Raw genomic sequence first — 19,321 nt, forward strand, 5'->3', positions numbered from 1 at the left:
CCTTTCACACCAAATTCAGACCTTAGGGAACATACAGCACTAGGCATTAAAATGAGAATCCAGGGAAAAGTGCAAACTTTTGCTGAAGAGGAACTATTACTAAGGAAACAAAAACATTTAAAAGTGTGTATGGGATATGATTAAGGGAATCTAGTGCTCCTCCATGGGGAAAGGATGTTCTGGAGGGCTGGAGAGACATGCAGGTGAGTATTTTAAAATAAAAAAGGCCTTTTGAAATAAGAGATCAGAGCTTAGAGATGACTCCCATTCCAAGCTGAGTCACTTGTTGATACTAGAATCAGAACCAAGATTTTGATGAACTTTGATGTGTCCTTTCTTTGCAAGCACAGATCTAAAAGTTGTTATTTAAAAGGGTCATGAAAAGATTCGTAAAAGGATAATATGCAACATTGTTGATTTTCTATGAAGTATCCATGATCCCTGCTGAAAGAAAGTCCAGACAATAAACCCACTCTACACATAACTACCACAATCCACTAGAAAATTCCTCCTTGCTTGCTAGAATGAGCTAACCTTGCTCAAGGGTGAACACCTGAAATGGTTTCTACAGAGCTTTACACGAATGTTGTTATGGTATGAGAAAGAACTTATTCATAGCTCCATTTGACCCTCATAGCTTTTATTTATAAGTTATATAAAGTATTCATATTTATAATTTTGTCCTATGACCAAAGCCTACAGTAATTAAGATGTTTATCAATATTTTAAAGTAATAACAAAGAAAAATATGCATTAAATAAACTGAAAAGAATATTAAATGTTAAATTAAACGGCACTGCGGTTGATTTCCTACATTTTTGAAATGCTTCATAATGAGCATGTAAGACCCAGAGAGCACAGGAAGCAAATGCAACCATGGTGACATCCATTTCCTTGGTGAAGTGCTGAAACATTTAAAAATCAATTTATTAATACAGAGTTTTATTTTATGATAAAATAGAAATTTTTAAGTAAAAATAAATAGCAAAGTAACAATCTTCAATGGTCAGTGTTTCTTTTTACTTTGTTTCATTTCCTCTTTTCTATAATGTGTTTTACCCTTCAGGCCAGATTGTCTCTTATTCTTTGAAACTTTTATAAGCTTCAATTTTTGCTGTAACAAAAATTTCTGGCTTTCCTTTTTCTATTCTTTTTTATTACAGCCTCATAAATTCTAACTAGAGCTGTCCACTCTATCTCCCATTATTCTCAATAATCTTGACTAACTGACTTTGAAAGCATATTGCTTTAGCACATTAACTTTTGCAGGGCACCTTCTTTCCACACCTGATTCTCCTATCCTGGAATTTTATATCACTCTTTTACTTTTCTAGGTAATAAATTATACATGACATCTGTCTTGTCCTAGTTTTTAAAATCCCTGTAGCCTCTTAAAAAGTCTTTCTAATATTCCCATCCGCAGTCTAGGTCAATGCTAGTTTTTCTTTATATAATACTTCTTGTTTATCTTTTTTCTATCTTTGTCTGCTCTACCAGTCTCCTCAGCAGTTCTTTACTGTAGTTGTTTTTTGTTTCATTTTGTTTTAATCCTTTTTTAGTTTCTAAAATTCTTGGTGTCTCATTCTACCAGCCTTTCAATGTGAGCTAGTGAAATGTGAATGCTTCTCACACCTGCCAAAATTTTGACCCTTCTACAGACTTAAAATTTAAACAGAATTACACTAAACTTCAACATAATCTGTCATGCATCACACCGAGTTTCTCCTCCAGGTAAAGGGCCATCCCACCTGGTCCCTCAGAACATTGCCTGGATCTGGGCACCTACCATATCATATTGTGATTTCTTTAATTTTTAATCTTCTCTTCCCACTAAATTTTCAAATCCAAGTGGAGGGTTATGGGGTCTTCTTCATGGTTGAATCATCAGTACTTACCATAGCCAATACTGCATGGTAATTGTTCAATAATTATCAATTGGATAAATGTAGGATCCACTGATAGATATAAGAAATACTCTAAATTCAACACTTTGTTCTATGGGGCTCTTATATTTGTCCACACAGGAAATTCTGCCCACCCTATTTGTGGATCTCACTGTCAACATATAATAAAACAGTCGCAGAAATGATTGATTTCACCCTATTCGTTCACCTACTACTACCCTTTGCTCTTGCCTAGTGTCTGACACTTGGACAATCTTTTAACCGGCTGTTGGGTTGGTAAACAAATGAACTTACAAATTATTATTCCTTTTTTGATCCCCATTTGCCTTACTTCTTGCCTATTTTTAGCACCACTTCAAGTTGAAGGATGTATCACTGTAACCTCCTCTTCACCCCCTTTATCATTGATACTACTTATTTTTGTGTTCTACTATTTTTGCCAACTATTCTGCTAATTCTTGCCCAACATGTCGGACTTGCTTGTCTGTATACTCTAAAAAATGCATGGGTATCTTCAAAGTCTCTATGAGAATCTTTTAATTTTGTGTTTTCATTTCTAAAATAATATTAATCAATCAGTTTCATAAAATACAAGAGACCGCAGAGGAATAAACCAAAGAGAAGTAAGCTAGCCCAACTCACAGAACTCCAATAGGATCAGAACTAGAATCACCATGAGCCTGTGCAGCTAACAGACCGCACTTCAATGGAGCCAACTATGTGTTTAAAATATAACCAAGACCTAGCTAAGGTGTAGCTTTGATCAGCAACAGCAGTTATACACTCCCATTTATCTCAAGTTCAGGACTTGTTTCCAGCCCAGTTATCAATTACAGGCATCTTTCTATTAATTGTAGCCTAATGTCTTGGCCCAATTGAACTTGGAAAATATCCAAACCACAGAAGCCCACCCTCTGCCTCCCCATTTCCCATAATGGAGTTCCTTGACTTTTATGCACCTGGCTTGTCCTCTTCATCCCACTTCCCTTACCCAGAAGAAAAGAAATTTGACACTCTCTCATTTGAGAATAGGAAGAAGGTGGGAGTCTATTGCCAACTGCATTATATCTGAATTCATTTTTCTGGGGCATGTTAGAATGAGGGTTTTAATTGTACAAAATTTCCCCAGGATTAAAGGATATGAGTTTCTGTTTTTTAAAGAATCCACAAAGTTCCCAGCACAAGTGAAAAAGAACCCCAGATTCATGTACATTATTGAGAATAATGCCAAAAAAAAAAAAAGGAAAGGTCTGTTTTAGTTTCCTAGGCAGCTTAAGCAAATATAATGAAATGGTTTGGCTTAAACAATGTGAATTTATTAGCTTACAGTTTTGAGGCTAAAAGAAATCCAAATCAAGGCATCACCATTACTTTCTCCCCAAAGACTGTGGCATTCTGGGCTGGCTGCCAGCAATCCTTGGCTCCTCTGTCATATGGCAAGGCACATGGTGGCATCTCCTGGTCTCTCCTTTCTCTTCTGGGTTTAGTTGATTTCAGCTTTCCCATAGCTTTCTCTCTCTTATATCTGAATTTATTCTGCTTCTAAAGGATCCAGTAATAGGGTCAAACCCAGTCTGATTGGGCTGGGCCACACACAATTTAACTGAAGTAACTTCCCCAAATGGTCCTACTTACAATGGGTTCACACCCTCAGGAATGGGCTAAATTTAAGAACCTGTTTCTCTGGGGCACATACAACTTCAAACCCCTACTCTATACCCTCTGGACCCTAAAAAGATATATCCTTTCTATATGAAAAATATGCATTCATCCCATGCAATACATTCATTCCATCACACTATCCCAAAAGCCATAAGTCATTTCAGAAATGGTGCTTAGTACAAAGTCTCATCAAAATTGGTTATGGGTGTGGTCTCTCCTGGGGCTCAATTTCTCTCTGTCTGTGGACCTGTGAAACCTAGAGAACAAGTTATCTGCTTCTAATGTACAATGGAGAGACAGGAATAGGATAAATACTCCCATTTCCATAGGGAGAAACTGGAAGGAAAACAGGGTTCACAGATCCCAAACAATTCCAAAACCTAGCAAGTTATACTTCATTAGATTTCAAGGTCTGACAGTCATCTCTGGAATGATGTTTTGTCTTCTGGGCCTGAAGGAGCAGCAACTCCACCACTTCCAAGTACTTTCTCAGCAGCTACACTCTCCCCAAGCACTGGGGTGAAGGTTCCACTCTCTTCGAGTATCAGGATGGTGGCCAGGCTCTCTACAAATGCCAGGGCACTGGTCCACCCTCCCTGAGCACTGGGGTGATAGCAGTCTTCCTAAACAACAGAGCAGAAGGTTCACCCTCTTTAAGTGCTGGGGCAGATTCACTCTTTCCACACACATGGGTGGGCCCACTCTCTAGATCTTTGGTCCAAATCTCAGCTTCCATAGTTCTGCCCTTGAAGTGACTTTTACTTCAATTTGTCCCTTCTCTGTCCTTCTAATCCAGGCTGACAGTGGTTCCATTCATACAAATGACACAAATAAATAGTCAGTTTAGCCTGTAATTCACAGAGGTCCAAACCATCAGACAAAAGAACTTTCCACAGATCTTTCCTGGACAACTACACTTGCGATCCTGACTCCCAAGGAAATTGCTGACTGGTTCCATGTCCAGTTAAACCATGGAGCACTATTTTCTGAGGACTTTCTTTGCAGAAACTCAGAATTTTCCTAAACATCAATGTCGTTTTTTGTGTGCCCAGGAGTTCAGTCCTCTGCTTTTTCTTTTCCTTTTGCAATTTACTATAAGCTGCAAGGAGAAATCAAGCTACACTTTTCACACTTAGCTTAGAATTCTCCTCAACTAAATACCCAAGTTCATTACTCTCAAGTTCTGCCTTCCACCTGACATCAGAACTCAATTTTGCCAAGTTCTCTGCCACTTTAAAACAAGGATCACCTTTTCTCCAGTTTCCAATAACACATTCATCATGTCCTTCTAAGGCATCATTAGAAATACTTTTAAGCATCCATATTTCTACCAACAGTGTCTTCAAAGCAATCAAGGCTTTTTCTATCAAGTATCTCACAATTCTTTCAGCTTCTACCCATTAGCCAATTTCAAAGTTGTTTCCACATTTTTGGTATTTGCAATAGCAGCACCCCAATTTCCTGGTATTAAAATCTGCTTTAGTTTCCTAGGCTGCTTAAGCAAATACTATGAAATGGGTTGGCTTAAACAATGGGAATTTATTAGTTTGTGGTTTTGCAGATAAAAGAAAGTTCAAATTAAGGCATCATCAAGGCAAGGCTTTTTCCCCAAAGATCATGGCATTCTGGAGCTAGCTGTAGTGATCCTTGACTCCTCTGTCATATAGCAAGGCACCTGACAGCATCTCCTGGTCTCTCCCTTCTTTTCTGGGTTTTGTTTATTTCAGCTCCTTACTTCCTGTAGCTTTCTCTCTCTCATGTCTGAATTCATTCTTCTTCTAAAGAGCTCCAGTAATAGGATTAAAACCCTTCCTACCTCCCTCTCCCAACATGGCAGCCTCAGTGTAAAAGAATAAGAAGGGGAAGACTATCTCCCTAACAGACTTCCTGGCTGAGGATGGGGGGACTGGTGGAGGAAGCCAGTCAGCTGGGCTGATGAAACAGATGACCTAGAAGGAGATGTTTCAACCACTTGGCACAGTAATGATGATGATGTGTATAGGGTACCTCCAATTGACCATTCCTTCCTCCCCACTGCTCCACGGGCTGCTCAGGAACCCAATATCCACTGGAGCTGTCTTCTCAAATCACCATCCTACACTGCCCTTCTAGGGAACCTGCCCTATGATGTGACAGAAGACTCCATTTAGGAATTCTTTAGAGGATTAAATATCAGTGCAGTGCATTTATCATGTGTACACAGCAATCCAGGGAGGTTGAAATGTTTTGGTTATGCCAAGTTTGTGGACCTAGATTCCCTATTCAGTGCCCTGAGCCTCAATGAAGAGTCTCTAGGCAACAGGAGAATTTGAGTGGACGTTGCTGATCAAGCACAGGATAAGGACAGGGATGATCATTCTTTTGGCCAAGATAGAAATTGGGACTCTGACAAAACAGATACAGACTGGAGGGCCCATCCTGCCACAGACAGCTTTGCTGACTACCCACCTAGAAAAAGTGACGATAGCTTTGGAGACAAGTATCGTGATCGTTATGATTCAGACCGGGTATTGTGATGGATATCGTGACGGTTATTGTGACGGCCCACACGGGGATGTCGGTCGATATGGAGGCTGGGATCACTATGATGACTGAGGCAGAAGAGACTATGATAGAGGCTATGACTCCAGGATAGGCAGAAGCAGAAGAGCATTTGGGAGTGAGTACCACAGGGATGATGACCGGAGGAGGCGGGGACCGCTATGAAGACCAATAGGACAGATGGGATGATCAGTCATGGAGCGACAGAGATGATTACTCCCCAGATAATTATAGGCGTGAAGATAGAGGTCCCCACCTCCCCCCAAGATGCAAACTGAATCTAAAGCCTCGGAGTACTCCTAAGGAAGTTGTTTCCTCTGCTAGCATTTCCCAATCCAGTAGAGCAGCTTCTGTCTTTGGAGAGGCAAAGCCTACTGACATGGCAGCTAGAGAACAGGAGGTAGAGGGAGGTAGAGGAATGGCTGCAGAAGGAACAAGGAAATTGCAGCGTCAGTTGGATGAGTCAAAACTAGAATGATGGCCTCAGGAAAGACACCCAAATTGGTGAAGCGAAGAAACTCAGGAACGGGAACAGTTGAGGACAGGAAGAGGGACCTCTGCCACATCTAGCAGAAATAAGTCAGATCAGGATGCATGAGGGAGAGAAAGTGAGAAGTCTCTGGAAAATGAAACACTCAGTAAGGAAAAAGACTGTCATTCTCCAACTTCTAAGCCTCCCAAATCTGATCAGCCTCTAAAGGTAATGCCAGCCCCTCCACCAAAAGAGAATGCTTGGATAAAGCAAAGTTCTAATCCTCCTGCTGGATCTCAGAGCTCAGAAACAGAGCAGCAGTCTCCTACAAGTGGTGGAAAAATAGCTTCAGTTCAACCATCTGAGAAAGGACCAGCAAGAAAAGATGAAAACAATGTAGATGGGTGAGTGTCCCAAAAGGCCAAAGTGAGAACTCCATCCATGGTCCAGGAGATGGAGGAAGCAAAGACCACTGGAAGGAGTCTGATAGGAAAGATGGCAAAAAGGATCAAGACTCCAGATCTGCACCTGAGCCAAGAAAACTGAAGAAAATCCATCCTCTAACTTCAGTTCTGCAAGGAAGTATGCTGCTCTCCGTTGGTGGTGAAGATGAAAACGAGGTGAAGATCACACCGAATAAGCCTCTACATCCTGTGCTTTCTCTTAGTCTCACTCCATCCTGGAACATTCAAGAGCAAATCAAATCTATATCCAGACAAGACAAAATAAAACACACCATCTCCTGCCATCCTGGGAGAAAAAAAGAAAGAAAAAAAGAACCATCCCAAGTGATGTGTACCTTATACTCCTTAACTGAAGTAACCTCTTCCAAAGGTCCTACCTACAATGGGTTCACTCCCACAGGAATGGACTAAATTTAAGAACATATTTTTCTGGTGTACATTTAGCTTCAAACCACCACAAGGTCCTAAAAAGTTCCCAGAGGAAAAAAACAAGTCATCTACAAAGAGTCAGGACTAAATACAGCATCCAACTTCTCCACAACACTGGAAGCTGGAAAACAATGGTTCAATGCCATCAAAATTCAGAGAAAATTATTTCTAACCTAAAATTGCAAAACCTAAACTATCAAATAGTTGAGGGTAAAATAAACATTTTCAGAAATGGGGGCTATGAATATTTTTACCTGTGAAGTCTTCTTTCCCAAGAATATAGTGGAGACTATTCCATCAAAATGATGAAGTAAATTTTAAAAAGGGATTTAAATTTCAAAAAGAAAGTTCCAGAATACTAACTATCCACAAGGCCTTAGGGGACAACCAGACTAGATTGAAAGAGAAGTGTGGTAAGCTCCAGGGAGAAGGTCTCCAAAGGAGAAAAAAAGGAAACTTTGATCACATGGAAAATAGTATCACTGCAAGCTTGTAAAGAGACTGAAAAAAAAAATTAGTAATAGGTGTGTCGAAAATCAAGAAAACAAGAAAAATCAGGCCATGATTAATGCCAAGTAGAACAAAATTTAGAAAAGAAAAGAAATATAATTCTAGAATAATAGTTGACTCAGTAGCAGAAACCTTTGCTTAGACATACCAATGTATATCCTCAATAGTAATGTAACAAGATATCAGGTTATGACTATATTGGGAGGAAAAGGAAAGGAAAATGTAATGGAGAGAGGGAAAAGGAATGGTCCATACACCATACTAGGAAATCAATAAATAATGTTTACATTTAGTAAATCCAGAAACGGCAGTGCAAGAGTAATTTTTAAATGACAGTATGAACTATGAAAAGACAAAAGAAGAGCTAAATAGTTGAAAGTAGTTGCATCTAGGGAGCAAAATGGCAAAACAGGGAGAGTTGGGGCAGAAGACTGCTCATTTTTAAGTTGTAAAGTATTATTTGGCATTTTATCTATATTTAAGTACTACATTGATAAAAATTAAAATTAATTTTTAAAATCAAACAAGCATATTATAGACCAAAAGTTCTCAAACTCTGGTCCAAGGACTCGGGATTCACAAGATCCCCCTTTTCCAATTACATGTCAGTGTGAGGCTAGATTTTCTTCATATATCTCAAGCAAAATAACTTTCTATGATGCACTGAATTCAGAAGCAGAAACAGAAATCTGTCTTCATTTGAGCTAGGCATTTAAAGAGAGTTAATAAAATGCAAAACAATGTCACCTTTCTCACTAAATTTTTTGTTTTAGAAATACAATCATCAAACATTTTATATTGTAACATACATTAAAATCATTTTATTTACATCAACCTGCAATGAATTTATTATAGTTACAAGTAAATTTATAAATAAATATTTTCTAAAAATTTTTACAGTTTTGTTTCTCATATGGAAATATTGATGGATGCAACCCACATAAACAAATGCTGTTTGGGTTCCTCAATAATTTTTAAGACTATAAAGGAATCCTGAAACCAAAAAGTTTGAGAATTGCTATTGTAGATCATCCAGATAACCATGAATATCAACACCTCTTAGGTGTCTCCTCAGATCCCCTCAGCCACACTTTTCTCCAGGTCCTCTGGCCACTTTTTTCAGCCACCTCTGCAGTGACCAGCTTTGTGTGCTGTCTGACCTCATCAGGGAAATCCCAATATTGCCTCACCTCATGCCTGCACAGTGCAGCGCTCACCTCCCACACAGGGCTTCCCTATATAAACTAAGGAGCCCATTTTCAAACTATCTTTGGTGAAGGATCATATTTTCTCCAATCCATTGCTGACTGACATTTTCATAAAATTGAATTGCTAGAAAAATGAACAGAAAAGATAAAAATGCACATAATAAAAACAAGCCAAATGTTTTTATTAGATTCAACAGCCATAAAATGCCAAAAAAAGTTTCTAAACACTTACTTTCAATTTCTGTACTTACTGAGGACTAAGTGACTACTGCCATGCAATGATCACACTTCAGTACTATACTAAAGCATAGGACAGCTCAGGACCTGCCCAGCATCCATACATGTACAACCCAGGAGTGCAGGGTAGTTAAACACGAGATGGGGTGATCCCTTCTTGACCAATAGGAGATGAGAACTGAGAGATAAGGTTCTGAAACATGTCATACATCTTTTCCAATGGTCTCATGGGATCAAACAACAGTCGCCCACAGCCATGACTAATTCTATAATGCACCCTCTTCCCTGCTTTGCTGACCCATTACCTCTTACTTCTACTCCCTGAGATGATGCCTGCCCCCCTCAATAAAGTACTCAAGTTTAAGCTTTTGTCTCAATTGCTGCTTTCTGGGGAGCACAGGAAACGGTGGCCAACATGCTCTTTGCACCTAACAAAAGCCTGGGAGAAACACAGGGGCTTAGAAGATACAAAATTCAATTATTCTCCCTCTAATATTATGCATGGCTTGTGCTTCTAATACTTTCTTCTTCTACCTCTTGGACTGCCTGTTTTGACTGCTGAAGATTTAATCACCTAGCCTATGGTGTATCCCTCTATTCCTTCTCAAGTCCAGGCACCATGTTTTCTTCTTCTTAAAAAAACCATTCGATTACAGCCAAGGAAGGTTCATTTGAGTCTTACAATTGACCCTTAAAATTTGCTAGCATGGTGGATAGGACATTTATTATAATCCTTGTTTTGTAGACAGAGAAACTGAGAAACAAAAAGGTTAAGTGGTTTTTTGGTGGACATGCAAAAATTAAATGGCAGAATGATAAACAAAGCTCAATTATACTTTTTCATTTTCTTCTGTTTTCATATTGCTTTATATCTAACAAGAGCAAACAGATGTGCCCAACCAAGAAGGCCATCTAGCATAGTGCTGTGATTCTCGTGGCTAATATTTTAATAGATAAACTACAGGAAAATAGAATATGTGAGTGAAAATATACGTTATTTGCAGAGAGAGGTCATGAATTCTCCCTTAGAGAAGGCAATACTTTAAACACAATAGGTACCCAATAATGTATGATAAATGAAAGGGAAAATAAAGTTAGTCAATCTAAACTTGGTATTTTACAATCAACAAGGCTTTAAAATTATTCTGCTGTAATAAAACCACTCAAAGATTTCAATCATACAGACACCTAAAAATCCCCTAGATCAAAGGAAATGGTTTTAATTTAATGATGGTGCAAAGTTTAAAATACACACACACACACACACACATACACACACACACACAAATACCCTCAGTCAACAATCAACATGACAAGTAGATTGGACTCATTTCACAGACTAACAGTATAAACATACTAAGTAAATTCCACACTAAATCTCCATCAGAACCTGTGCATTCCTTATTAGCAAATATATCATGAAACCTGAAGGCTAGAGAAATGCCATCTATAAAAATTACCCAACACTGGCCTTTTAAATTTTCCTGGCAAATTCTATGTATGCAATTGACAGCAGAATATATAAGCAAATAATGCAAGCATGTGCATGTTCAAATTGGGAGCATAACTAGTCATCTAGTCAGTAGATGAAAATGTCATTCCTAAGTTTAAGTACAGTTTCATGGACAATTGATAATATATGCCATCTCTATAAACGCATTCTCAGAGAGCAACTTGAAGGGCCCTAAAACTATAAAGGCAAGATCATAATGCCAGTTGAAACAAAGTGTGATCATTCTGACTTGAAATTACTTGAAAAGAAAAAGTGATATTACAATACCAAATAAGAAGCAAGATATTACTGTAAAAGCACAAAGTTGCTAGGAAAACAATAGGTAGGGTTCTTTAGAATTATAGCAAACTTGCACTGTCCAATACTCTACCTGCCACATGCAGGTATTGAGCATTTGAAATATGGCTAGTACAACTGAGGAAATGAATGCTTACTTTTATTTACCTTCAATTAATTTTAAATTGCAATTATTTTAGTTTTAATTAATATATTTAATTTGGATTTAAAACTGATCTTCAATGCAGTTATTAGAAAATGTATAAGTATATATGGAACAACTTGGGCATATGAATCTACTTAATCAACTGAAATTTTATGAAATCTAGATATAAATCAAGTGTTTTTCCAATGAAAATTTAGTGTCCACTGCCCTTCCCCCTACGTGGGATCAGACACCCAGGGGAGTGAATCTCCCTGGCAATGTGGAATATGACTCCCGGGAAGGAATGTAGACCTGGCATCATGGGATGGAGAACATCTTCCTGACCAAAAGGGGGATGTGAAAGGAAATGAAATAAGCTTCAGTGGCAGAGAGATTCCAAAAGAAGCCGAGAGGTCACTCTGGTGGGCACTCTTACGCACAATTTAGACAACCCTTTTTAGGTTCTAAAGAATTGGGGTAGCTGGTGGTGGATACCTGAAACTATCAAACTACAACCCAGAACCCATGAATCTCGAAGACAGTTGTATAAAAATGTAGCTTATGAGGGGTGACAATGGGATTGGGAAAGCCATAAGGACCACACTCCACTTTGTCTAGTTTATGGATGGATGAGTAGAAATGTAGGGGAAGGAAACAAACAAACAAACAGACAAAGGTACCCAGTGTTCTTTTTTACTTCAATTGCTCTTTTTCACTTTAATTATTATTCTTGTTATTTTTGTGTGTGTGCTAATGAAGGTGTCAGGGATTGATTTAGGTGATGAATGTACAACTATGTAATGATACTGTGAACAATCAAATGTACGATTTGTTTTGTATGACTGCATGGTATGTGAATATATCTCAATAAAATGAAGATTAAAAAAAAAAAGATGGGGGTATGGAGGGGTATAAGAACAGTGTTTGTGTATGCTATTGAAGTTAAGTTGGTATCATGTTGTTATAGATTTAGGATGTTAAATTTAAGCCCCATTGTAACAACAAAGAAAATACCTGAAAAATATGTACAGAGCAAATGAGAAGGGACTCAAAATGGTACACTGCAAAAAATCAAATAAATATGAAAGTTATCATTAACATAAGAATTGAGGGACAAAAAACATGAATAAGACTTACAAAGGCCAATAGCAAAATGGCAAAAGAAAATCCCACATTATCAGTAGGTACTTTGAAAGAAAATCCCACATTATCAGTAGGTACTTTGAAAGAAAATCCCACATTATCAGTAGGTAAATTGAATGTAAATGGATTAAACTCTCCAGTCAAAAGGCAGGGATTGACAAAACAGATATAAAAGCATGACCCAACTATACACTGACTATGAGACTCACCTTAAATTCAAAGACACAAATAGGTTGAAAATGAAGGGATGGAAAAAATATATAAAAAAAAAAAATTTAGTGTCCAAATTAAGACGTGATAATCCAATCTGCTGTTAACTACTGCAGAAAAAAAATCAACAACAAATAAATGAATAATAGTTTTTCAAGCACAGCACACCCTACTGGATATTTACTAAAGATTCAGAAATAATTAAAACCATAACAACTACTTAAAACTGCATAAAAATTTCCCCCTAAAAAAAGAACAAAACTGTATAGATAAGCAAGAAAATGTCCTGAAAGAAACTAGTGACAAGTTTTGTGGTCTTGGGTTAGATATCATAATGAATACCAAGATATTAAGAAATCACCAGAGATTTTCAATATTGTTAACATTAAGTCCAAAAATTACACTGGACATGAGTTCAAAATGCATCAAGCCCTGTCATAACGATATAGCAGTTTACCTCACCATTATACCAGGACTTGAGAAGGGAATGTTGGTTGTGGATGGGTGAAGAAATACCCACTTGGTGTTATGGATCAAAGAGTATGTACTCAGCTGAAACAAAACAACAAACAAAGAGAAGAAAAGTTGAGTGAAACTTTGTCCTGATTTATAAATAAGAAAAATCTTAGATTCCAATTTTTAAAATTCCTAAAAACAAACTGTTTGGGGGAATATACACAAAGTTCTAGACCTAATTGCAACTGCATGACAATAGATGGCAACTACTACAAAGTAGGAAAAGAAAATTAGAGTTATCAAGGAGGTGTAACTTAGCCTCATACATACCATCATAAATAAGCATGATCTAAAATGAATGCAAGGAATAAGGCATTATGCTGTTAAATTAAAAACTGTTGGTCATCATTATAAAGTTTAGAAGAAAAATAGCAAAGAGCAGCATTCTCAAATCAGGAACAATGCTGTCAGTTCTATTCACCATTCATATGTCAAGACAGATGCAAAAGACACCAAAAAGATATGAGGTCAATCAAAATAGGCAAAACTAAAGGGAAGAGATTAAACATCTTCAGGATGAAAATATAACAGATAATAAGAATGTTTCAAAGTCTATGTAAAACAATACTAATAAACAAGTAGTAGAGATGGTAAATCCCATTATGTATAAAAATACATTTTAAGCCAATTAGTTAATTCATTCATTCATAAATATTTAGTGGGGACCCACTTCATGTTAGGCACTGTACTAGGTAGGCTCCAGTACAAAGATAAGTCAAAGTAAATGCTTTTAGAGGGGTTACAGTATGGCAAGAACAATATAAAAATAATAGAATATTAAAAAATCTTAATATAAAGCATAGCCATAAAGTCTGGAAACAGATAAGAATTATTTTGTATATATTTTAATTTGCTTTCAATAAATATTTTAATCTGTATTGTCTGTGTTTCCAGACTTTAAGGCAACCCTATAGCTATGTATAAGGTACTAAGGAACAACTAGGAAGAGTACATCCAAGTCTTAAAGAGGAGAAATGCCAGGGAAAATTGCACAAAGGAAATAATGCTTGAACCTAGAAGGATGGTGGAGAAAACTGCAAGGCAGACACTGGAAGGAACAGTCCTCAGGGGAAAGAATTATATAACAGAGATCAGAGTATGTACCCAGGTATCTGGGAAAGAGCTAGGAGTTATTATGTATGGCCAGAGCACAGCGGGGATGCACTGAAATTTCCAGCTTGCTGTTTTTAGTTTAATAGCACAGTTTCTTTTTCTGTATAATTTTGTTCCAATTAAACTTAAAGATGTAGAAAATGCAGAAAATAATGAGATAAACAAAGCATTAATTACCCATAATTCCATCATCCAGAAATAATAAAAACCACATTTGGTTACTTTTCTATGAATATATACATATATATCAGAATGATATATCCTACTTCTCTCATTTAATTTAGCAGAAGCATTTTCCTTTGGTATTCAACATTCTTTGTGGATATAATTTTAAACAGCAGAGTAGTAATCTCACAGATACAAGCATTTCACCAGTGCTGTCCATTTAGGTTCTTTACAATTGTTTGTGCTATGAATATCTTTGTCAGAATTGGATATTATTTTCTCCTTTGATACTAAATGAAATTACCAGGCAAAGATGATTTCTAAAGTTTCTAATATATATTTTTGCTACAACATTTACTAGAAAGGTTGTACCAATTTACCCTGCAAACAAACTGAACATATGTATGCCTATCTTCCTGTACCCTCTTATGCATAATGATTTTTTTGATTTTTACTAGTTCAGGAGGCAAAAAAAAAAAAAAAAAAAATGCCCTCATGTTACTTTAATTTCCATTTCTATGATTAAATCCATTTTTTCCACTTTTTAAAAATTGTCCATATAGCTCACCTATTTAACTTATTCATATATTTTAGGTTATTCATACCTTATCATATTTATAGCAAACTGATTGATGTTTGCTCTTCAGTTTTGATTAGGATGGTTCAGAGATAAAGGTGCTATAATTTTTATATAATAAGATCTATTAATTATGTCTTCTACATTTTCATATATTATCTAAATAGTTACCTAAGTTTTCTTCCTTTTCATGGTGTTATCTTTATTCTTAATTCTCCTGAATTTTATTTTGATACATTATTAAGTTGAACCTCTCTAATTTTTTTAAAGAGTTGGCCAGTATTCCCAACATGACTACTGAATTATACATCTCTTCTCTATTGACTGCAATTCCTCCTTTCTTAAATATGAAGATCTACAAAGGACTCTGGCAAAGATAACTGCTTAAGAGCAGGTTTACAATGCCCTATCCCACCATTCTCAAAAGCCCACTAATAGGTAATATTTATGCCACACTTACCTTGTGACAGGCACTATTTTAAGTGCTTTACATTTATTAATCCATTTAATCAACCCTAGGAAGTAGGTTCTATTGCTTACTTTACAAAGGAAAGTCACAGAGTGGTTATGTAGCTTTCCAAAGATCACACAAACGGTATATGGCAGAGATCCTGAGAAAAGCCTACTTTATTAATCAGGGTTCTCCACAGAAACAAGAAATAACAGAATATGGATATATAAAACATATAGAGATAGATATAGATTTATTATAAGGAATTGACTCACACAACCCCTTGGGAGTTGGCTAGTGTGAACTCCATAGGGCAGGCCACAAGCTGCAGACTCCAGTGAAGGTGATGCTAAGTCCTTAATCCAAATTTCCCAGGGGAAACTGGCTGACTGAAAATTCTGGCAAGATCCAAGGCAGAAATTCTTTTTATGATCTCTGAAATCCTCAGTTCTGGCTTTTAAGACCTCCAAATGATTGAAAGGGGAGACACCCCACATTGCTGAGGGCTATCTCCTCTGCTGATCATAGATGAAATCTATGAAATCAACTGATCGTAGATGAAAATCCCATCTATGAAATACTCTCACTGTAACAAGCAGGGCAGTGCTTCACCAAACAACTGGACACCATAACCTAGTTGACAAATGAATTAACCATCACACCTACCTAACTCTTCAGCCTTGTTTTTTTTTTAGTAATTCCATTTTATTGAGATATATTCACATACCATGCATTCATACAAAGCGTACAATCAGTTGTTCACAGTACCACCATACAGTTGTGCATCCATCACCAAAATTAATTTTTGAACATTTTCATTACCACACACACAAGAGTAATAAGAATAAAAATTAAAGTGAAAAATAACAACTAAGTAAAAAAGACTAGTTGTTGTTCCCCACCCCCTCCCCGTTTTTCTACTCATCCATCCATACACTGAACAAAGGGGAGTGTGGTCCACATGGCTTTCCCAATCACACTGTCACCCCTCATAAGCTACATTTTTATACAATTGTCTTCAAGATTCAAGGGTTCTGGGTTGTAGTTTGATAGTATCAGGTATTTACTACTAGCTATTCCAATTCATTAGAACCTTAAACAGGGTCATCTATATTGAACATGCAAGTGCCCATCAGAGTGACCTCTTGACTCCTTTTGGAATCTCTCAGCCACTGAAACTTATTTCATTTCCTTTCACATCCCCCTTTTGGTCAAGAAGATGTTCTCCATCCCATGATGCCGGGTCGAGATTCCTCACTGAGAGTCATATTCCACGTTGCCAGGGAGATTCACTCCCCTGGGTGTCAGATCCCACGTGGTGGGGAGGGCAGTGATTTCACCTGCCAAGTTGTTCAGCCTTGTTTTATCTCTTACCTCTCCCAGATCTCTGTGCTTCAGACACATTGACCTTCTTCCCACTCCTCGACTGTCTCCAGTACAGTCCCACCACAGAATCTTACAACATGTCTGTTCTCTCAGACCGGACCAATTTTTGATAGAACATAGAAATTAAGATCATTGACTTTAATCTTACCCAAACTTGGATTTAAATCTCAGCTCTGCCATCTACTAATTAATCTTGAAAGATGTAAAACTTAGAGATGAATTGTGGAAAGAGGAATCAATATGCCTTTTGGATTTCAGTCCTGACCCACCAGGTGAATGGGGCTACCATTTAGTGGGATGGGGAAGAGAAGAAGCATTTCTATGAAATTAGACAAATTACTTATTTCTCCAGGCCTCAATTTTCTCATACAGAAAGTAGAAATAGGAATGGTACATAATGGTTGTAAGGGTTTAATGAGATCTTACACTTAAACCCTAAGTTTATGTGTCTGATACACAGAATATCAATTTTTTCATCAATGTTGCCTTCAAATGTGCACAAATATTTGTAAATAATGTCCATATCATTCGAATTTAGAAAAATCGCTGATACATTAAAAAGCACACATCACCAAGGCTTTGCGATGTAACAAAGTGTGATTCAATTCTATTTCCATGGAAAAAAACACAAATGTCTATCAAATTAGAATGGAAAAATTACAGGACTGTTACAGTAGTATAGTTACACTGTGGAATACTCTATAACAATGAGAATAAACTACTCCTACTGACAACAACATGGGTGAATCATGCAAACACACTGAGGAAAAGAAGCCAGTGCCAACAAAGTACAAACTATACAATTAATTCCTATAAAGTGTAAAAACAGACAAAGCTAATCGATGGTGAAAGAAGTCAGGGTAGTGGCTAGTTGGGGAGGACAGGAAAGAAATAACTGGAAGGGGACAGAAAAGGGCTCTGAGATGCTGGGAATGTTCTTTCTGTCTCTTGGTCTGGGAACTTTCTACATACTTTGTGAAAATTAATCAATGTGTACACTTAAGATTTGTGCACTTTTCTGTAGGAATGTTATGCATCAATAAAAACTTATTTAAATCTGTTATATTCATTTCTTTTTTTAATTCATTTCTATTGAGATATATTCAAATACCATACAGTCATACAAAGCGCACATTCAATTGTTTACAGTATCATTGTATAGTTGTGTGTTCATCCCCAAAATTAATTTTTGAACATTTCCATTACCACACACACAAAAATAATAAGAATAAAAATCAAAGTGAAAAAGAACAATTAAAGTAAAAAAGAACACTGGGTGCCCTTTTTTTTTTGCCACCATTTTTCTACTCATTCATCCATACACTGGACAAAGGGGAATGTGGTCCATATGACTTTCCCAATCACATTGTCACCCCTCATAAGCTACATTGTTATACAATTGTCCTCAAGATTCATGGATTCTGGGTTGTAGTTTGATAGTTTCAGGTATTTACTGCTAGCTATTCCAATTCCTTAGAAAGAGGGCAGTGATTTCACCTGCCAAGTTGGCTTAGCTAGAGAGAAGGCCACATCTGAGCAACAAAGAGGGATTCAGGAAGAGGCTCTCAGGCACAATTATAGGCAGGCCTAGCCTCTCCTTTGCAGCAACAGTCTTGCCAAGGGCAAGTCCCATGGTAGAGGAATCAGCCCATCAAACCACCAGTCCCTTCTGTCTGTGAGAACATCAGCAACCATCGAGGGGGGGAAGCCCAACACCCCTGCATTCTCCACCAGCTCCTCAAGGGGGCTCTGCACATTTTTTTCATAGCTTTTTTTTTTTAATTAACTCTTTTTTAAAACATTAACTATATCAAAAAATAAACTTTAAAAAAAACATACAGTAAAAAAACATTTCAAACAAACATAATATAACAAGGGAGTAAGAAAAAGACAACTAACCTAAAATAACTAATTTACTTCCAACATGTTCCTACTCTACCCCAAGAAAATAACCTAATATAGCAACATTTCTGTGAACTTATTCCTACCATACCCATCAGACATTAACAAACCATAGTCATTTCTGGGCATTCCCAGAACATTAAATTTACCCATGATAGCTTATCTGTTCTCATTCGGTTATCGTTCTCATTGGGTTATCATTCCCCCTCCATTAATTGCTCTCTATCACTAGTTCCCTTACATTCTACATTATAAACCATTTACTTTACAATTTTCAATGTACACATTAGTGGTAGCATATAATATTTCTCTTTTTGTGCCTGGCTTATTTTGCTCAGCATTATGTCTTCAAGTTTCCTCCATGTTGTCATGATTCACGACATCATTCCTTCTTACTGCCATGTAGTATTCCATCATGTGTATATACCGCATTTTATTTATCCACTCATCTGTTGAAGGACATTTGGGTTGTTTCCATCTCTTGACAATTGTGAATA

The 19,321-nt window shown here is 37.1% G+C and overlaps 1 pseudogene; it reads left to right on the forward strand.

The window, feature by feature from the left end:
* Nucleotides 1-5,396: 5,396 nt before the first annotated feature.
* Nucleotides 5,397-19,321, forward strand: part of LOC119535401 — a 150,495-nt pseudogene continuing 136,570 nt past the window's right edge.

This window comes from Choloepus didactylus, chromosome 5, assembly GCF_015220235.1.
Source record: "Choloepus didactylus isolate mChoDid1 chromosome 5, mChoDid1.pri, whole genome shotgun sequence".
NCBI lineage: Eukaryota > Metazoa > Chordata > Mammalia > Pilosa > Megalonychidae > Choloepus > Choloepus didactylus.